Consider the following 19,390-nt stretch of genomic DNA (forward strand, 5'->3'; position numbering starts at 1 on the left):
TACCTTGGGTGCGTTGCTTTGGTAGCACAATGAGGGTTCATTGACACTCAAGGGCTGTTCAGTGTTACCCAGGCCACTGTATCCCATAGAATCAATAGGAGAAAAAAAGTGTAACCCCAAATTTAACCACCTGCAATTTGAATCACCGGTCTGAATATGAGACCTGATTTGTCTTCCAGTGATGGCAGTGATTCATTTTGGTATGAGAATGGTCTTCCAGCAGGGAGGTAATGGCCTGGTCACTGGACAGAAGACCTGAGTGGCTTAATTTCCATGGGACCTTCATTTCCAGGGGCACCTGTGGGTCTTTGTTGTTTTTCCACACATGCAAATGGAAACAGGATTTCTTCCCTCACTCTGCTAGCTGCGAAGGAACGGGATCATGGCAGCCTCTCATGGAGAAAGGTAGAGCTGCCTACATGCTGTCAACACTTCACAACATAGAAAAGCCAGGTGTGAGATGGAAAGGAAATAAACAGTGATTGAACACTGATATTATAAGAGCATTATTAAGAGCATTATGCTTTTTTATTCCTTTTTTTTTGTTTTCGCCGCCCTGGGCTTGCACCTAGGAAGCACTCCTGGCTTTGCAGGCTTCCTAGGGTCAGTCCTGGAGGCTGGGTTCATGGCTAAGACTGTTAGGGTGGGCAGCATCCTGTTCTCCTCCTCCTCATCTGGCATTTGGCTGTTGCAGTGCCAGAAGCCCATTCCAGGTTCAATGAGGATGATGTGAATATAAAACCAGAGCCAGCCTGAGGTTGCTGAGGAAGAAGGAGCTGAGAGGAAGGCAGCTGGTGAGCAGCAGGTCTTTGCCACTACCACCATGCCCCTACGTTGGGTTAGCTGCTAATTTCTAAAGAGACTTCTTGCTGTAGTGGATGGAAAAAGGGGAGGCTGCCCCAGCTCATTGCAGAGAGCAAAAGGGTCTCACAGCCACAGCAGAGCCAAGCGGACAGCAACAGAAAAGCTTGCCAGAGAAATGTTTGCAGAAAATGGGCTGTCATTGTCTCCGCTGACCCCTTCCCTCTGCTGAGCCAACATTGCCGTTTTCATTTCCAGGCAGCAAGCTGGAAACGTTTCCGTCTCCGTCTACAGATGCCAAAGGTGCCTGAGCTGAGACAGAAGCTTTCGGGGTGGCTCATAACGAAAAGCACCGCAATAAAATGCTCTCGGGGTTGAAGCAGTGCTTTTCTGAGCATCGCGCATGCTTCCTGCCTTCCGCCGCCGCGCAGCAGCCTGTCAGGAGTGGGACAGTCACAGCCTTTGCCTGTCAGACTGTGGGATTTCTCTCTCTCTCTCTCTCTCTCTCCGTGTCTCTGTGCCTTTGGTGCAATGCAGTATTTTCTGCTCGAGCTGCTTCACTCACTGGAGCCCTGTGAGTGCTGGAGAAAATGAGGGGGCTGCTTTGCGGAGCCTCCCCTGCGCACAGCCACAGCTCCTGCCTTTGGTGGGGCCACGCTCAGCCCAGCCATCAGGCAGGGGCACGAAGGGAACATTTTAAGCCCTGGTTCTGTGACCTGCCCTCTGCAAAGCGATGGCTGGAATGGGAGGATCGTTGAAGATATCCAGTGGAGGAACGTGTTTTCTGGGAAATTTGCATCCAGAGAGGCAGCAGCTTGCATCCCAGAGCACATCTCGAGATGTCTCTCCTTGTGTTGGCTGATGTAGGGAGGGATTCAGGAAGACACCAACAGGACACAGCTTGTCATGTCCAGGATGCGGAAAAACCAGCATGATAAATTCAGATTTTTGCTGGCCAGTAATAAGGAAAGACCTGTGCGCACCAGCTTAGGGCTAGTTCCTTTAGGTGTGTTGGCCATTTCCACACTGCAGAGCGCTGGACCCATGGCTTATCCATGGCCCTTAGACATAATAAATAAGTTTAGGTGGATTTTACTATCCAGAATGCTTGAAATGTAAAAGCTAGCCCCAAAAAGGTGTTTGGGCTTTGTCTCAAAGGCACACTTGGTGATCTTGAAGGTCTTTTCCAACCCAAATGATTCTGTTGTATGGTTTTATGCACCTCATTGGCTTTCTAGGCAGAAGCTGCAACCCCAAATGCAAGGGTACCCTCTGGAAAAAAATAAAATAAACAGATTGTTGCTGCAATGACTTCTGGCAGAAACTCATCCTCTCTGCTTTTTGTGTGCACACAGGAATTAGGAACGTGCATGAACTGAGCTGTGGTTTCCTGCCTTTACTTAGAAACCTGTCTCCATCCCATGTATCGCATCCACCTTCCAGCCAAACCTGCAGAGCTTGGTCCCATAGCAGCAGTACCCTGCTCCTACTCTGCTTCCAGTCCAAAAGCACAGAAAACAAATTTTATAACCCATGCAACATTCAGATGTGCCCAGCAATGTATTTAATTGGTTGTACAGGACCCAGAGCAGCAAACAGCGGGTTATCACCAGCTTTGCACGCTGTCTGAAAATGTCCTCACTCACCCTCACTCCTCAGAGCAAAGGGAAGAAAGGGAGGAAGGAGGCGGATGGATGGCACCAAGCTCCTGTTTCTCCCCTCCTTGCTCTTCTCATTTCTAATGAGGAGCAGGAAGAGCTGCTCCTTCCCCAGCAGCCATGGAGCTTGTTTGAAGCAATTTGGAGGCAACTGAAAGAAAAGGAATAAATGAGTGGATATTGCAGTTTATGGGTGGCTGAGTCAACCCCCCAGGCAGCGATTAGAGGCCCACAGTCCCTTTTATGCCCACAAAAAGAAAATGACTTAAATTTGTTCCATTTTAGCTCCAAACAGGAGGCGAAGTTGTAGTGGGCTGGATTGTCAGTTATGCCACCTTCTAATATTCATCTGGAGGAAAAACAAAACAGAACAGATTTTTTATTTTATTTTAAATAAAGCGTCAGTCAATTCAAAGCAAATTTCTCTGGCTTCTATCCTCTCCTTCTAGCTGAGATGCACAGAAACGGGGGTGGAGAAAACAGAGAATACACAAGTGCAACTTCCCTGCCCTTTCTCCCACCTCCGTTTGCCCTACAAATAGTTTGCAACAAGGCTGTTTGCCCAGCCGCCTCCTTGTGAGCATTATCCGTGCTGGTTCCTTGGCTTCTTCTTCACTTATTTGCAATCAGCCTGGTTGAACAAACTCAGCTCCAAAGAGTGGACAAGATGAGCATGCCTGCTTCTGCTACTGATTTTCTGAGTGAGCTTGGATAAGCTACGAGAAAATTATTATATTTTTCCCCAACAAATTCCCACTCCCTGCATTGCCTTTAGCAATGCTGAAATCTGCAGGCAGCTGGACTGGAAAAGTCAGGCCAAAACACTCAATGCTTCAGTTACTTTGCTGGGAGAAAAAATAATAATAATTAAAAAAATTCTCAGCCTTGCGTCCTTATGACTAACACCAAAGGACCTCTCAGTCCTCACCACTGCTGTCCAGTGGCCAGTGCAGCCAGAAATTCTTCCCATGGGGAAGGTGAGACCAGGGTGAGGTGCTGGAGAAGGAAAGGTGGAAATTTGGAGCTTCTTCCAACATAAAGCTGGGCTGCAACAAGGGTCCATGCCAGGCAGAAAGATTCATCCTTGTCTTTGAAGAATACATGAGCTAAGAAGAAAAAAAGGGAGAAAATGAAAGAGAATCACCCAAGTCACCTGAAATGTCAGTGGCTGGGGTGCTTATTACCCAGTAGTTTTGCCTCTGTCCTACAAAGAAGAAAAAAAATCTTTGTATTCTTAAACTCAATTCTCTCATCTGTGTTACTCTTGAGATTTCGGTTTGTTTATTTATTAATAGGGAAAAGATACAGTAAGATTTAAAATGTACTTGTCAACCTACATCTCTTAGAATCATGTTTTCAAGTCTCCTGGGACAATGGCTACCATGGCATCCAAATCTGAATCCGCCACATCGTCTCCTCCTTTGTGAAATGATGGAAAATTGACATTTTTCAAGTCTTTCAGAGAAATTACAAAACAAAAAGAACAGACTGGGAAAAGAAAAAAAAAAAAAAAAAAAGAGCTACACACACTTAGAGCAACAGCTGTTGAAGCCTTGAAGTTTTCATCAGATAGAAGAAAGGAAAAAAAAATCCTTCTGGATGATCAGGCGGAATTCTCACTGCCGATGGTGAAGCTTAGGTTGGTCTTACCTGCTATATGTGCTAGTATTTGTGCCCTTTTTGTATGTTTGTTTTTCAATTTGATTATGATAGGCTTTTTAGAACATGGATTTTACAAAGGCAAAAATATGGTACAGGTTTAGATGGATGGGACCTTCCATGCTAGTAGTATCATGTATTTTTCCAGGGATAAATACGAATAGGCATATACACAGGTCAAGGCGCAATTTGGAGGCTCAGGTCACTCTCAGCTTTATTCAGCTCTTATGTAGCATCTCAGGCAAACTAGTTCTCCCCTGTAACCTCTTCTGGTCTTTACATGTCCAGTGTCTTCCAAGCAGTGATGTGTCCCACCAAGGTGCCCAAAAGTTCCCACTTCAAACAGCTTTTGACTTCAGCTGGTGCCTCAAACCTGATGCAGAGAACAGCAACAACATCTGCATAGGGAAAGGCATAAAAGCACTGTATGAGACAGCAACAAGGCCAAGAACAGAGCCTAAAACATTGGGGAACATTGTGGGGTTTTGCATGAAAAGACCTGGCAAAGGAAGCAGTACACCAGATATCCAGAACCGGTACATGCTCAAGCCACTTGTGCTAAACTTGGATGAAGGCAGGGAGAAAGCAGATGCCTGGACTATTACAATAAGCACAGATAGGAGAAGAGACAGTAGGACTTGAAGTGCAATGAAGTGCAACCCTAAAGATAACAAAAGTTGCAGAAACTTTATAATACTTCATGGAGTTGTTCTGTTTCCTGCTGTTAGAAAAGCATGTAGAGCATGACAGAAGCTGAAAACCTATGAGCGGCAAGACGGTCTTTTGGTTGCAACTCTTGTCAGCAGCTCAGAAAGTGTAGATGTCAATCGTGGCTCCACTCTACTTTTTTTTCTGAACCTGACCCCTTGCTTACAGCTAGATTTCTCTTTAAAAAAGAGCTTCTGAGCTAGCTGCAAAACAATTTTATTTGTTTATCTGTCTCTCCCGTAGAATATGTTGGAGCTTTCTTGAAGAAGAAAAAAAAAAAAAAAAAAAAAAAAACACTTGGAAGCTGTGTATTTTTCAGTTTTTAAGGATAACTCTCACTTCATTTTTGCTGCAAATTATTTGTAATGAAAAAATCTGCACTTCCAGAAAAAGAAAAAAAAAAAAAAACAAACTTTTTTTTTCTGCCCAGAACATCAGCAATAGAAATCAAGCAAACAAATCCAAGAACCCTTTGTGAAAAAGCTCTAAGAGGCTCCTGATCAAGCATCCCTATGAGGAGATTAGATTTCCCAGAATGTTCAACCCGTGGGAACCCTTATTTTTTCCACAAAACCTACAGTCATCAGAAGCTACTCCTGGATTTTAGCAGGAACTCAACCAAAACTCACCAGAGTCTTTCTATTTCATCCTCTCTTTGGGATGTAAGATGCTCTGGTTAGATTTTGGGTGGCCAGTATAGAGTCTGCATCACATGGGAATAGCTGAAGAGCTTTATAAAGCAACCCCAATCCTACACGATGGTTCAGGCAAGCTGAATATTGTCACCGTGCTGATGCAAACACCAGTCCTGCCAACTGCAGAGCATCAGGAGACACTTTCCCACCTCCTCCCTCTTCAAGAACAGTTTGGAGCTCAGCCATGCCCTGGAAGAGGGCCCAGATATTTACGTTCCTGGACCTTGGCTCATGGCAGCTAGTGTTTGGTTTTGAAAACAACTGCTGATTAAACAGAAATCCCCTGCCGAACAAACAGAAAGAATCTTTTCTCCCCCATTTTTGCCCATCCAGTTATATGCCTGGTCTGGAACAAAACTACATTTTGCTGGACAAATCCCTCTTCACCAAATTCTAGCAGCACTGCTTTGGCGAATACCTGCATTGATGTTCCCTGGGAGATCATCTTGTCAATGAGGGAAACATTCTTCCTCAAATGGTTAAACTGACCCTTGATAAAATTGATTGAGAGAGAGCCACATAACCATTAGTGCCCTCTCAGTCTCTGCAGGGTTTGATTTCCGTCCCAAACACCTTTGCTTGCAAAACAACCTTCACTGGTGATAGCCATTTTTGTCCACAAATAATAATCTTAGCCCTTCAAAATGCTTTGCTTTTCTCCAGCTTAGAGCAGTGCTGTTACAACTCTGAAATACTCCATAAAGTTGCCATCCCAACACCAAAATAGTTGTGATTTTACCTCCAAGAGGACACAAGCATTCTTTCCATCCCCAAGGATGTTACCCCATAACTGGAGTCTGTGCCTTAACACAGATATTATTTGCATTGCAAGACACCCCACTGCTTTCAGTTTTGATGTAGATTCCAGCGCATGGTGCTGTACATGTCCAGATCATTTATAAAGTCAAAAAAGAAGAGAATGTATGGAAACAAAGCTAACAATCAGTTTTGAATTTGTCAGCTGGAAGTTGAAGCCACCCCAGTGTCTCTGTCCCCTTTGTACCTGCAAAGCGTTGGACTGCATGGACCATGTTCTTCCCACCACTTCCTCTTGTGCTTGACTTCAGATTAAGTTTGTGCTGCCACTTTTTCCAGGTAACCTGTTAATATGAGACAATATCACACTATCTGAGTAGAGACCTGCTAGATTTTCAAAGAGGTTTTGCAAACCAAGACATTTTCAGGACAGCATAGCAGGCTGGGTACTGAGATCATCTGAAAATCCAGGAGCTTTCAAGGGACAGATATTTTTGAAAATCTGAAAATTTTTGGAAATCTTGTACCATAACTTATTCAAAGTGCTCTAGGGACCTATGGCTACCATCTTCTGAGTCCTGCCAGTGCCTTTGTGTCTTGTGGTTCTGATGAGGCTGTTGAGTATTTAATTGTTACATACATCATGTTCCTTTTTCAGCAATGCATCTAGGAATAAAAGCAAATATTCCATTACAAATTATTTCTCAAATAAATCATATTCTTTTCCAAAATATATTGCTTTTCCAGCAGTGTCTTCAATGCCAAAACCAACAGCTTAGTGCCTCAAACCTGAAATTTTTGGATGTGAGTACAGCTCAGTTGCCTTTAGGCCCATTTTCCCACAGTGTGAGACTCCCTGACTGGAATACATCCCTAACAATATACCACTAACTTTTACAGGAAGACTATGGTGATAAAGAAAAATACAGACTAACTAAAACATGTAGAAAAACTGAGCAAATCTCTAGGCACCAGAGTAGTACATTGGAACCAATGTTTATTATTTCCCATCTTTTCTTTCCCTAAGCTAGTATTTAAACTGAACTCCTTCCAAAAATGTTTAAAGATAGAGACAAAAAGTTCTTCATAAAAATAATGGCATTCCTCTAAAAATAAAAAATAAAAATAAATCCTACTGTCTTTTGTAGTTTCTTTAGAGTCAGCTCTTATGAAGCCTACTAACTTGGGATCCCACCTCTGAATGACAGAAAAGATACTGGATCAATTGAGTGATGCAATTTCTCCTCTTCTTGCCCTGTCATTTCTGCTTTTCTCTGCCAAAACAGTTGAAAAGAGATCCAAACCGCTTTGGACAAGTGACCGTCTGACCCAGACAGCAGTGCCTGTCATATAACTCATCCCACAGCTGTCAAATATTGATATCCTTCAGTTGGCCATTGGTCTCGCTTGGATTGACAGTGATCTCGAGGTGAAAGCCTTTGATATTCCCATACTAGTTGTGGTCAAGCCAAAGGAATTTGCAGAACATGATTACAGAATACTAGTGGATAGCAAAGCGCTTTAACAAGTATTTTGAGTCCTGAACACCAAGGAGCTTCTATGTCTATTGAGAATAAATCTGAAGATTATGTGTTTTGAATCAACTAAGGAAAGGAAAGTGTAAGCTTTATACTGACATATATTTTGGGAGGCACTCTGGGCTACTATCCCCAAAGGGTGAGTAAATACCATGTTCACTAGATTTATTTGAAAGCGCATTGGCCTCAGTGAGTACAGAAACAATCTTGTACAGGCCACGAGATGATCTAATAGGTCTTTCTCTCTCTCCTTTCTAGCCCTTGGTCCCTTGAGCCATCCATTTTATTCAATGCAATTGCTTTAGTTGCTGCTCTGAGGCTGACTTCCTTTTCTAATCTGCAGAACAATGATGCTACGATTAGTTTTCATTCTAACTGCTTGGCCTTTCATTACAGAGCTGATGCTTACTATGGTTACCAGGAAAGAAGAGAGCACACTACTAGCTTCATCTTCAATCTACTCTAGATACTGCTGGTAGACCCATCACACCTTTCATGGTACCTGCAGGCTGCGTTTGGCAGGAGATGGAAAGGCAAACTCACACCCCTTTGCAGAGCCTTCCTCATCCACAGTTCCTCATATTATCCCAGATAATAATATAAAATAAACCATGCTGCATTAGGCCAGGCTGGATATCCTCCCACCTGCCTAATTGCCTGTTTCCAATAATGGACATGTGCAAATACCTAAAGAGAAAGTATACAGAACCAGGCAATTATAAAATGATTCATTCTCCAATTTATCCACCCAAGGCTTTGTCTTCTTTACATCGTAACTGTGCCTCTTCAATGGGATGGCACACATGGTGGGTAGGTAGCTTCAGTGAAGACATATGTTCAAATATCTTATTCTATCTCTGATTCACATTATCCTAGAAAATCTGGAGGACACTTGAATTCTGAAGCCATTGGCTTAATGAAGTTAAGTGTCTTTAAAATATGTAAAATGTAGTCGTACAGAGTGAGGCTCATTGTTTAGAAATACTAGTTGAATCTAGATTATGCTTTTGGACTGAGGTAACCCAGGGGAGGTTCAAGGGGTGATCTAGAGAAATGTTGCCCTCAAACACTTGAGTCCATATGTCTGGTAACTCTGAGTACCTAGAATTATGCCTATCCTTGCTTCCACTTGAATGTGAACAAGAGTGTTTTGATGCATTTGATTCAAGAACAAGAAAGTTCAAAAGCCTCATTAAAGTCAGATAACAAGAGTGGAAAAAAAAAGTGGGGGGAGATGGGAAATGAAATCATTTTGATGATGGGGTTTAGGGCAGGTCTTGCTCTTTTAAAAATCCACACACTGAATCATCCCAAGTGATTCAGCAGTAAAAACAGCTTGATCTCAAGAGTCACCAAGAAATGGGAAACAATTGAGACAGGCCTTGAACCTCTCATGTTCTTTCAAAAAAAAATTAAAAAATAAAAATAAAAAAGGAAATTTCTTTCTTTTTTTTTTTTTTCTTTTTTGAACTGGGATGAAGCTAGAAGCCATACCCACACACACACCTCAATGTGAGAGAAGAGTTTCCTGCAAGTACTTCACCATGTGGATGCTCCATAACCAGACACAAGCCCCTATCACTTTGTGGCTGTGTTTTTGGACAAAGAAAAGCAGCTGCCTCAACGTGCAAGCCCGCAATGTTGCCCCTAGTCAGATGACTACTGAACTGCCGCGCCAGCATTTTTTACGGCAGTTTAAAACACTATCAAGGCGGCATCAAACTGCCTTTTACATCCAAACCCAAATGGCTATGGAATGGAGCCCAGAGTGAAATGCTAAATTGGATCCTATCAAATCAGCATCAGATCACACAGGCTAAGCGGTAATGAATGGCTCCTAACGACGGAGTTCATCATTATAAAGTAATGACAAAAGATACATAACCATCGAGGTCTCCAGCAGTGCAACCAGCCGCCACCCATCACCTACCCCCTCTGCTCTGTCTGCCGCCTGCTGATTTTTTCCTATTAGGGTGAAGCTCTTTTCTGGGGACTGTTTTTCTCCCTTTAACTGGCGACGGGTTTCAGGGCTCATTCAGGATAAATTATTCAGTCTAAACAGAGATGCAATAAATCTTAAATGGGAAACAATAGATGATTCTCCCTTTAGACACACAAAGCCTACAAAACTAATCTCCTGCTAAGCAATAGTATGTCCCACCACAGCTGCTGATGGCAAAATTTACAAGGGTAGCATTTGTTTCCTTATGTGCATCTATATTTAGATTGCCGGTGGGCCTCCCCATCCCACACCACCACCAACCAACCATCACTGCACATGTGAATAGGTCACCATGGGAGAGGGAGAGACAGAGGAGTGGTTCACCATCTCCTCCTTTGGTGAAAGACTCAGTGATGCAAACTTTCAGTTATTCCGCTTATTAAATAAGAACACTTAAAAGTGGAAGAAAGCATAGAGTGGTTTGAGTAATTGAATTAGGATTAGTGGTCCCACGGATTCTTTATCTGAGGTTTAAGCCTCTTACATAGCTGGCCTTGCGTTGCTCTTTCTGGAAAGCATGGCCTCAGCAGGAAGGCAATGCTGCTGAAAGCAATTTTACCCACCTTGAACACAGAGAATCCATTTGGAAGCAGGTGAAGCTTCAGACCTACCTATGGTGCCCGGATTTCTGCCCCATCATCTGAGCCCGCTCCTCCTTTAGCCTCCACCAGGATTCAAGGCACAGGCTAAGCCTGTAGCATCTGGAGGATGGCGCTGCTCCTTAGAGAAGAGAACCAGCTACAAAACACAGAATACAATATCCACTGCGGGTATTGTGCCAGAAACCAGCTGAAACAACACTGTGGCTAGCACAGGCTTCAGCCACTGAGTGGAAATAGCTGTCAGTGGATCCTCGGCAAGCGGCATTTCCACTGGCTGAGGACTTGGCCTTCTGTGTTTAAATCTTTCATCGCATTGCACACCCACTCCTTCCTGCCATCTGCCAGGCACACCGTGCCCCGGGCCAAGTCTGGTGCCGGCTGCTTCTCCCTGCACCAGCCTCCCCAGCCCAGATATGCCCAAGTGCTTCCGCACGCTCCAACTGCTCTTCTCAACCCTGAAAAGAGCCAAGTTGGGAGCTCTGCTGTCATTTCCCCTACCCCCACATCAGCTGTAACAGGAGTGAGCAACTGCTTTGGCTTCTCTTACCTTTCGGGCCCATCTGGAGAACCTCAGACCTCATGCTAAGGGAAATGGAAGAGCGCCAGCAGCACCTCCGTGATGTCACGCGGGAAGCAATTTATAGCCTGGAAGCAGGAGGTTTATGTGCATTCATGAAATACTCAGGGCTTCCTTGCTTTCCTTTATGGCTGCAGAGTCCTCTGGGAATGGTATGGACTCCTAATGGATGCTGCATTAGCTAATCCAGTGATTCAATTACTTCTAAACACTCTCTGGTGGCAGGGACTAGTCTTCCTTCTCGCTTACTGGAAATAGTTGCTCTTCCAGGGGGAGGGGAGAAGAGCTTCCATTATAAGAAGCATTCCCCTTTCTTTTTTCTTTTCTTTTTTTTTTTTTTTTCCCTCAGTGACTTTCCATAGGCAGCACTCAGGAAATGGGCACAGATGGATGCAGACAAACCTGAGGTCCACCAGCCCTCCCCTCTACGGGCCAAATGCAAAGCCCCAGCATCATGAGGAAGGCTGGTACCAGCTCAGCACAGGATGCCCTGAAATGCCCTGAAAGCCACCAGTTTCTGGGAGCTGGCACAAATCCAGCTACCACAGGGTGAAGCCAGAGGTGCTCAGTCCTGCTGACACTCAACTCTGCAGGTTTGTCTGTCCAGACCAAAATCCAGATGACACCAGGAGCTGCCTCATCCATTTGCTCCATGGTCATCCTTCATCTGGACAGCACTTTCAGCACTAAAGGGGGTGGTAAAGTATGGGTACCAGGCTGGACAGACTCCTATCCAAGCAATCACTACGACTGTTGCTGTCCAAACTTGTATCACAGCCTTACCTGGATATTTCTTCATATATTTCTCCTTCCCCTGTGGTGGAGTGGCTACAATTCAGTGGAGCATTTTTGAGAGTCATTGTCTTAGGCATGGGTTTCACCTGTGTGTCGTACTGAAAATCCATGCTCTGTTAGCTGGTACTCTGCTGTATGAACAGAGCTGCATAAGCCTACAAATAGTATCAGTCTTAGCTCTTGAAAGCACAGATGAGATGAAAGACAAAGCGCACTCAGAGGAATGAGAAGCTCGTGCCAGAGAACAGCAGGTTTGAACCTGTAATGAAGGAGGGCAGTAACCAGCTTCTTCTGGTGGATATACACATACAAAATACTGCTCCCCTCTGGAAAGTAATCAGCCAAACCATGGGAGGGTCTGCTGTGAGTCTCAAGTGGGTTTTACATAATAATACATGTACACTTCTTAGAAACAGACAGAAAAATGAGGAAAGATTTGCACAGAATGGGAGTGTCAAGTGTACTACTTCCTTTTGATTTTTCAGGGATGAGCAAAGGAAACCCACTTTTGGCTTTACCTGTACATTAGAATTGCTATATTCCTTTTTATACCAGGGGAATGCTAAAGCATATGCAAAAGACATTGCCTGTGTACCTTAAAAGTAAAATATAAAATCTTACAAGCTTGTACCAAAATCATCATATGGCCAAGGGCACAAGATACTCAAACTTTGGTTTGCATCCTTAAAGAGCAGAAGAGATATTATAGAAAAATATATGTATAAGCACACACATACAAATGCATATGAAATATTTTCAAATAAGCAACACCCTACTGGGGAGAAGAATCAGTGTTTCTAACACGCTGTTGCAGAGCACAGAGTCAAGTGATGTGGAACTGCATTAATTACAATTTTACTCAGTGTTTGTCCCAGGCTTGGGCTCTCAGGGATGAATTGCTATTTGCAAGTGGTTTAACACCCTGCTGCTGCTGCTCCTGAGTTCCCAGCTCAGAGGGGCAGGAGAAGTGCTGTTTGCAAGCAGTTCAGCTCACTGCTGCTATGAAACAGGGACAGCATTGAGCATTTCCCTGAGTGACTTTCCCGGGAGCAAAGCATGAGCAGGCAATTCAAATCCTTGTTAATCTCCCCCTCCAAACAGCACAGAACAGAAATCCAGGACTCTGCCTTTCAGCATTGGTTCAGTACTTTCAGAAACCTCAAGCTCAGATATTAGACTCAGGTTTCAAGAAAATAAAAGATGCCCTTTGTGTGAGAACACTCAAGTTCAGTCCAGAGGACTCTTCAATCCAGAGGCTATCTCCAGCAGACGGTTTAGATGGAGCTACGATGTTTTCCATTTTAGGTGTGCACAGAAGGTATCATAAATTCAAGGAGAAAAATTCAAAGAGATACGGACTGAAATTCAGATGTAACAATATTTTTTCTTTGCATTGTAGGATAACTAACCTGGAGAGAGGAAATCACGAATGAGGAGGGCTGGAGGTATGGAGTCACCTCAGAAGGTCAGACAAACAAGGTATGAAAAGACTTTGGTGCTCTAAGCCCAGGAACTGCAGAGGTCCTGCCACTTGTTACCTTGGTAGATCTGGACACAACCCTCTGCCTGTAGAGACCGTTCAGCTACAAGTACAAGCAAGATGGTGACGGACATGCCAAAACATAAGCTACCTATTGTGGCGAGTGTGTTTAATTTAGGGCTATACCATGGTGTTTTAGTTCAAGAGAGAAGTGATTCTGGCTTTCCACTTTCTAAGGCTGTAAGAATCTCCTTTCCTGCTGTCAATACAGAGAGCAGGCTATTGGAGCATCCACCTTAGTGCACGTACACTGGACATGAAGCCTATGTCTCTCCTTTGACTATGGGGAACCAGGATGCAGTGACCCTACACAACATGATCTGAGCTGCCCAGCTCTATGAGGAAACCTGTTGCATACCACAACTGGTGCCTAAGTCCTTCATGAGAATCTCAGTGTAAATATAACATTCATTTCATGAAATTCTAGACAAATGAAATTCCCTATCCCCACCCCACAGCCATGAAGTACTTTCAACTCTCCAGAGCCAGCCTCTGGCTCTTAGGATGCACCGTAGCCGTGGTGCATGACAGGAGGACTCGAGGCATTGCCAAGCACTGCTTGTGCACCCCGTTGGTGGCAATGATGGAGTTAATACAGCTCCCATCTACATGTTGAGCAGGCAGCTTGCCAGAGGCTTGAAGTCTGGTAAATAAGCAGGCACATCTTGGCTCACTGGGAACAGATTGTTAACGCGGTTCAGCTCGGGGTGAGATGCGCTGCCGCGCGGCTGTCATTATCAGGGAGGATTCAGTGGTCGTGACTGCGTGTCACTGTCACAGCCAGAGCTGCACGGGATCAGAGACCTGGTAGGAGGAAATGGGGTTGGCTCTCAACCAGGTCTTGCAGCCCTTGCTCCATCAGCACTCCCGTTCCTCGTCTTGGTGTGACCTGCTGTTTGGTGGGTGTCTCACGTTCCTTCCCTACGTGCATGCAAGTCTGTTACAGCCCCAATTATTTCTAGAGGGTTGAACATTGCCTGAATCAGCCTCAAGTCCTTCCCCTTGTGCTGATCCCAACGCTACAACCTCCAGAATTTTTAGCATTGCTGCCTTCCTGAGATCCTGCAGACTCCTGGTGGAAAATGGGGCAGAGACCCCACACATCACTGGCACACCATGGCAGAGACAACATGCTGGATGTTGTCAACCAGTTTTGATTTGGAGTTACAGGACACTGACAGACAACTCAAATCTTGTAGGGAACAAGGTAGGGGTAAGAAGCACATCAACCACCCTATCTCCAGGCAGCCACCCCACCAAAAAGGCCAAGGCTGCCAGCAGCCGTGCAGCTTGAGCACCTCTGTCCCCTTAGGGCACATTTCCCTGAGATGATGGACAAGGTCCATGAGTGGACTGACTTCTTAAGTATCCTTTCTGGGACTAAATCATTGACTGGACTCCAGCTAGTGCAGCCACATCACTAAATCCCCTCCTAAAACCCAACAAATCAGAAAACATGACTATCAGGCAACCCATGCATCACAAGGGCAAATTCTGGAACACGGTCCATTTAGAGAAACAGCCTGCAAATCCAGAGCTTGCCCTGTGCTGTTCCCTTGAGCCGGAGCTCAGGCACAGAATTATAGACCTATTATCTGGGCTAAAGGAAAAAATCCATCAGAAGTCATTGGTGCAGGGCACGCAGTGCACTTTGGAGCAGTTTCAGCTCTGTCCAGCAGAAAGCCGGTGGGGACTCCATCTGCTCCAGCCAGCTCATCACAATGCCACGCTTCCAATTTATTTGCGTGTCCTCAGCGTGGTGATGAGGATCTACACGGGAATTTTCCCTCCATCCCCTGGTTGCTCTCGGCATGCTGTGAATTCAAAGTTGTGCCCCCAACATCACAGGGTGTTAGGAGAGAATTGGTCGCAGTGTCGCGAAATCAGCTGGAAAGTTTGCAGAGCCGCAGCAAGGCAGGCTCATTTTTCTCAGCTGATAAAAAGCCTGAAGAGCATTTTTATTAAATCCATTGAGGGAAACCCCAGGATCAGTGGCAGAAGGGGAGAAGGGGTTGTTATGGAGAAAAATCCTCTCTTAAACCAGACAGAAATCTCGAAGAGAGGCTCAGCCGAGGCATGGTGAATTATGAAAAATTACCAATGACTTCTAAAAAGGAAATGACCACAGCACTGTAACAAACCAGCTCTAAAAGAATACGCACTGAAACCCCACCAGGAGATGGAATCCAAACCGTGTAACGATACAGCTTTATCACAGTCCATACAGCAGTCAGTAAACAAGATTTCCTATAGCTCTAGCAGCAGTGCTTTTGGGGTGGAAGGGTCAGGAATTTTCCCTCTGCCAAGAGAAGCAGAGAAACAAATGCACTGAAGGTTTTCCAGGGCAAGATCTGCCTCATAGCACATTGGCTACTTGTTTAGTGTTTAAATAATAAAATGAGATGCTGCAGAGTGGGGATGAGTCCTTCCACAGGCAGAGAGCCATTGCTTGCCAGCTAAGCCCAAAACAGACTCCAACATGGTTCAGCATTGCTCAAAGGGCAAGCAGCAATGTGGTTAGAGTTAACTGGACGGTGACATTGCCATGGAGGTACCATGCACCAAAGTTACCTTGCTCAGAAAGGGGTCTGAGAAATTTGTGAGCAACAACATTCATCATTTGAGGGTCTCCAGCACCGTCTCCTGTTCAGAGGAGAGCTAGCTTGGATTTCAACAGCCCACATTGTAACAGAGAGAAAATCTAGGTGGCCTGTTTTTATTATAGTATTTGCAACCTTACTTGTAGGTCATATGCAGAACTTGGAAGCAACATTGCAAAAATAATAGTTTATTGATGAAGAAATTAAATGCAATTTGCCCAAGTGACTTGCCCATAAGGAGCTTCTGCAAAGGAAGCCACCACCACTATGGGGGATTTCTGTGACAGATGCTCAGTGAGGTTGATTAGACAGAAATGATCTCTCACTCCCAGACCAGCCCTGGCCCTCCCTCTCAAATCAGGTGGAGAAAGGGGCTGTAGAGAGAAATCTTTCTCCTTTTAAAATGCTTCCTCCTCCACTCTACAAAGTGGTGTTCTCAGTCTTGCAAAGCCTGTGCGAAGTGGGAACAGGAGGCACATCAACCTCTCCCTGGGAAGCAGCCTCCCAAGGAACAAGCGATGCCCTTTGCTGCAAGTGCACTTTAAAAGGGAGGAAGCCTTTGTTTCTCAGACCCTTTAAGGTGCTGATCAATAGTAAAGCTTCATACCTCTGCAAATACGCCTTTCCCTGAAGTCAAACCAAGCCTGGAGGCTGGCTTTGCTCCTGATGATGGACAGCCTTCCTTCCAGCCCTGCTCCAACACCCCTCCCAGAGGGGCCCATTCAGAAGAGGGCCCACAGTCTGCATATTCAGCATTCAGGCCAGGAAACAGCTAGGACTGAGACAATTAACAAGAAGGGATGGCTGCTGGGGGACAGTAACTGCTCCAGCTCCCCAGAGGTGGGTGAGCAGAGGAAGGAACACAGTGGGTACATGGGGAATCCTGCCTCAATCTACCCATTTCATACCCCTCTCTACCCATTTCATTCATAATTCAGCCAGGCCATTCACTTCTTCTTCGCTGTTACTCTCACTATAGACGAACAGGAAAATCACTGATCATTAGTAACAAGATACAGAAGGATTCCCAAGTGCAAATTTTATATTGTATTCATAAAGTCATCTCTCCTCTCAACCAGGCTGTATCCCCATGTTGGGTTTGCCCCACATAGCTTCTTTAAAGATACAGTTTTCACTTCAATGGTACCAAAAATCAAGACCATCTTATGCTAGAGACAACAAAGATTAAGTAGATCATCTCTGCTCTGCAGAGCTTAAAATTTAAGTAGTTGAGACAAGGTGTTAAGGGAAGAAGAGACAGAGGGAGGTGAGCTGACTCCAAGACCATACTGGAAATTACTTTCAGAGCTGAGAATACCACCACGGTCTCCAGCCAGAGGCAGAAACCCTACAGCATGGTGGGATTGTCTCTTCAGTAATAAGTTTAAATAATCTAAATGCTAAGTGTCTATCATTTATCTTGTACACTGTCCTGCACCCTGACAATTAGGAATAAATATCTTTAATATTTAGCCTCAAGTACTATTCTTTCCTAGGTATAATTAATTTTACTGAACAACGTAGTTTTCTGTCCACTGTTTTTTACACACTTTAGAGATCTCTAGTTGCTTAGGTTATGTCCCCACCTGTTATTGTTTTCAAAAACTGCAAGTCTGGCCCTCCTGCCACTCTTTCCTGAACTCACTCTGATTTGTCAAAGACATACAGGTTGCTACCACACCAGATTACCAGCACTGGCACAGCAGCCCTTTAGAGGTAGTTGCACAAGGGAGAACATCTTTTATTTGAGGATCACTGTAGAGAACAGTGCTTTTCCCCCAAAATCTATGCCACCACTTCACTGGCAATACAGACACTTTGCAGATCACTTAGAAAGTGACAGAAATGTGGGCAAAGCTGGGTCAATTTAAAGCAAGGCACCAGACTGACGGCTTCTTCTCATTAGATACAATGGGATCAGCTGTGTCTCCCTTTGAGATACAGACCATCTCTCACTCTGGATTTATAAGGGTTAAAAAAATCCTTCTGCCCTCATTTGGGACCCATAAACACCTGATTCCAGCCCAACACTGCCAACGTTTTTAGCCAAAGTTTTACGTCATCACTGGATAAAAGCTTACAGTTCATACAACCCTCCATGACTGCAACATGCTGTGATGAGAAGACTTCCTTTGGCCAGCAAAAGATGAAGCTTCTATGTAGCATTGTCTGCTTATAAAGACAGAACCTAAATGCAAACGTGACTGTATTATTTTTTTTTCCTTTTTTTTATGTATATATTTTTTGTATCTGGTCTTGTACAAAGGTGGTTTTGAAGCAGGTATGCTCTGCAAAGCTAGCAAAGAATCTGATCATATGAGGATCTTTGTTTGGGCTGGTACCCTGTAATGCTTTTTACTAATGATTTAGACATGAGAGATCATTGAATTTGCTGGAGATAATGAAATAAAGGCAGTGGTTAAAACTCAGAAGGACATAACCATTTTGCAGGCTGATCATAATAGAGGAGGTGAGTGGGCACAGAGGTAGGATATGAAATTTAATGTGGCTAAGCGTGAAGTGATGCATGGGGGTAAGAGCAGGCTCCAAGTAAAAGTGTATTTGAAACGGCACTGAGTCAGTAACACAAAGGAATATGATCTAGATGTACTGACAAAAATCAACATTTACTGTCTTTTGCCATTGTACAGTGAAGTAACATAATGTCTCAGGGTCAGACCTCCTCTGGAGGTCAATGGGAGAAGCAGGTGAGGGCAACAGCAGGTCCAGCTAATGACCATTAGATAGTTAGGGGGAGACTCATTTGCTCCAGCTTTCCCTGATGCCAAGCATCATTCTCAGCTGCTGCTTAAAGCTGTCTGCTCACACCCTCTTTTCTGATCTTTATTACTTTGCCAAAGTTTAATTGGCCCAGCTGATGCTTCCCAAGCTGGGTGTCTGCTGTAGACGGGTTAGTTAGTTATTTGTGTTATTATTTGCCAGAGGAGGTAGAAACAGGGAGGAGGGGAGGAAACTCTGGTTTTAATAAGAAATGAGTGTGACTTGTTCCAAGGCAGAAATGCATCAAACAAAGCATTAGGAAAGAATCTTACAGTTTGGGGAGGGAGAGGCGCTGCATCTTCCCTGCTTTGGAATAGGGATTTGACATGAGAAAGAGAGACAGAGTCATTCTGATAGCTGGGGAAGACAAGACAAAAGAACATTGGAGTTTTAAAATTAAAGATAGGAAATTCCAAAATTGCCAGTATACATACTTTAACTCAACCCTTTCCATATATACTCATTATATCATAATCTTAATTACATGGTTGCCTCAGTTTTGCCTACAGAACATGCCTCCCAGGATACAACATGCTTATTGAATCAGGCACTAGGTTTCTCCCTGTCATTCAGTGGACAACCCCATCCCTAATTTTTCTCCGCACTACATGAGCCTTGCTCCAAAGACTGTCTTATAAATTACAAATGCTTTTCTCTGCTGATCCTCCATGCCAGAAG

The 19,390-nt window shown here is 44.4% G+C and overlaps 1 long non-coding RNA gene across 3 annotated transcripts; it reads right to left on the reverse strand.

Annotated features, from left to right (window-relative positions):
• Positions 1-541: 541 nt before the first annotated feature.
• On the reverse strand, positions 542-17,689 carry LOC311440024. 3 transcript variants are annotated; one of them, XR_014695163.1, is made up of 6 exons: positions 17,518-17,654; positions 6,805-6,943; positions 6,525-6,621; positions 4,110-4,516; positions 2,448-2,610; positions 542-2,073 (listed from the first exon to the last, which is right to left on the reverse strand). It is a non-coding gene; the product is annotated as an uncharacterized lncRNA (long non-coding RNA). The 3 variants fall into 3 exon arrangements; XR_014695164.1 differs by lacking the exons at positions 542-2,073; positions 2,448-2,610 and having other exon boundaries at positions 4,316-4,516; positions 17,621-17,689; XR_014695165.1 differs by lacking the exons at positions 542-2,073; positions 2,448-2,610; positions 17,518-17,654 and adding an exon at positions 9,746-9,811 and having other exon boundaries at positions 4,316-4,516.
• Between the last annotated feature and the right edge of the window lie 1,701 nt (positions 17,690-19,390).

This window comes from Aythya ferina (assembly GCF_964211825.1).
Source record: "Aythya ferina genome assembly, chromosome: 1".
Taxonomy (NCBI): Eukaryota; Metazoa; Chordata; class Aves; order Anseriformes; family Anatidae; genus Aythya; species Aythya ferina.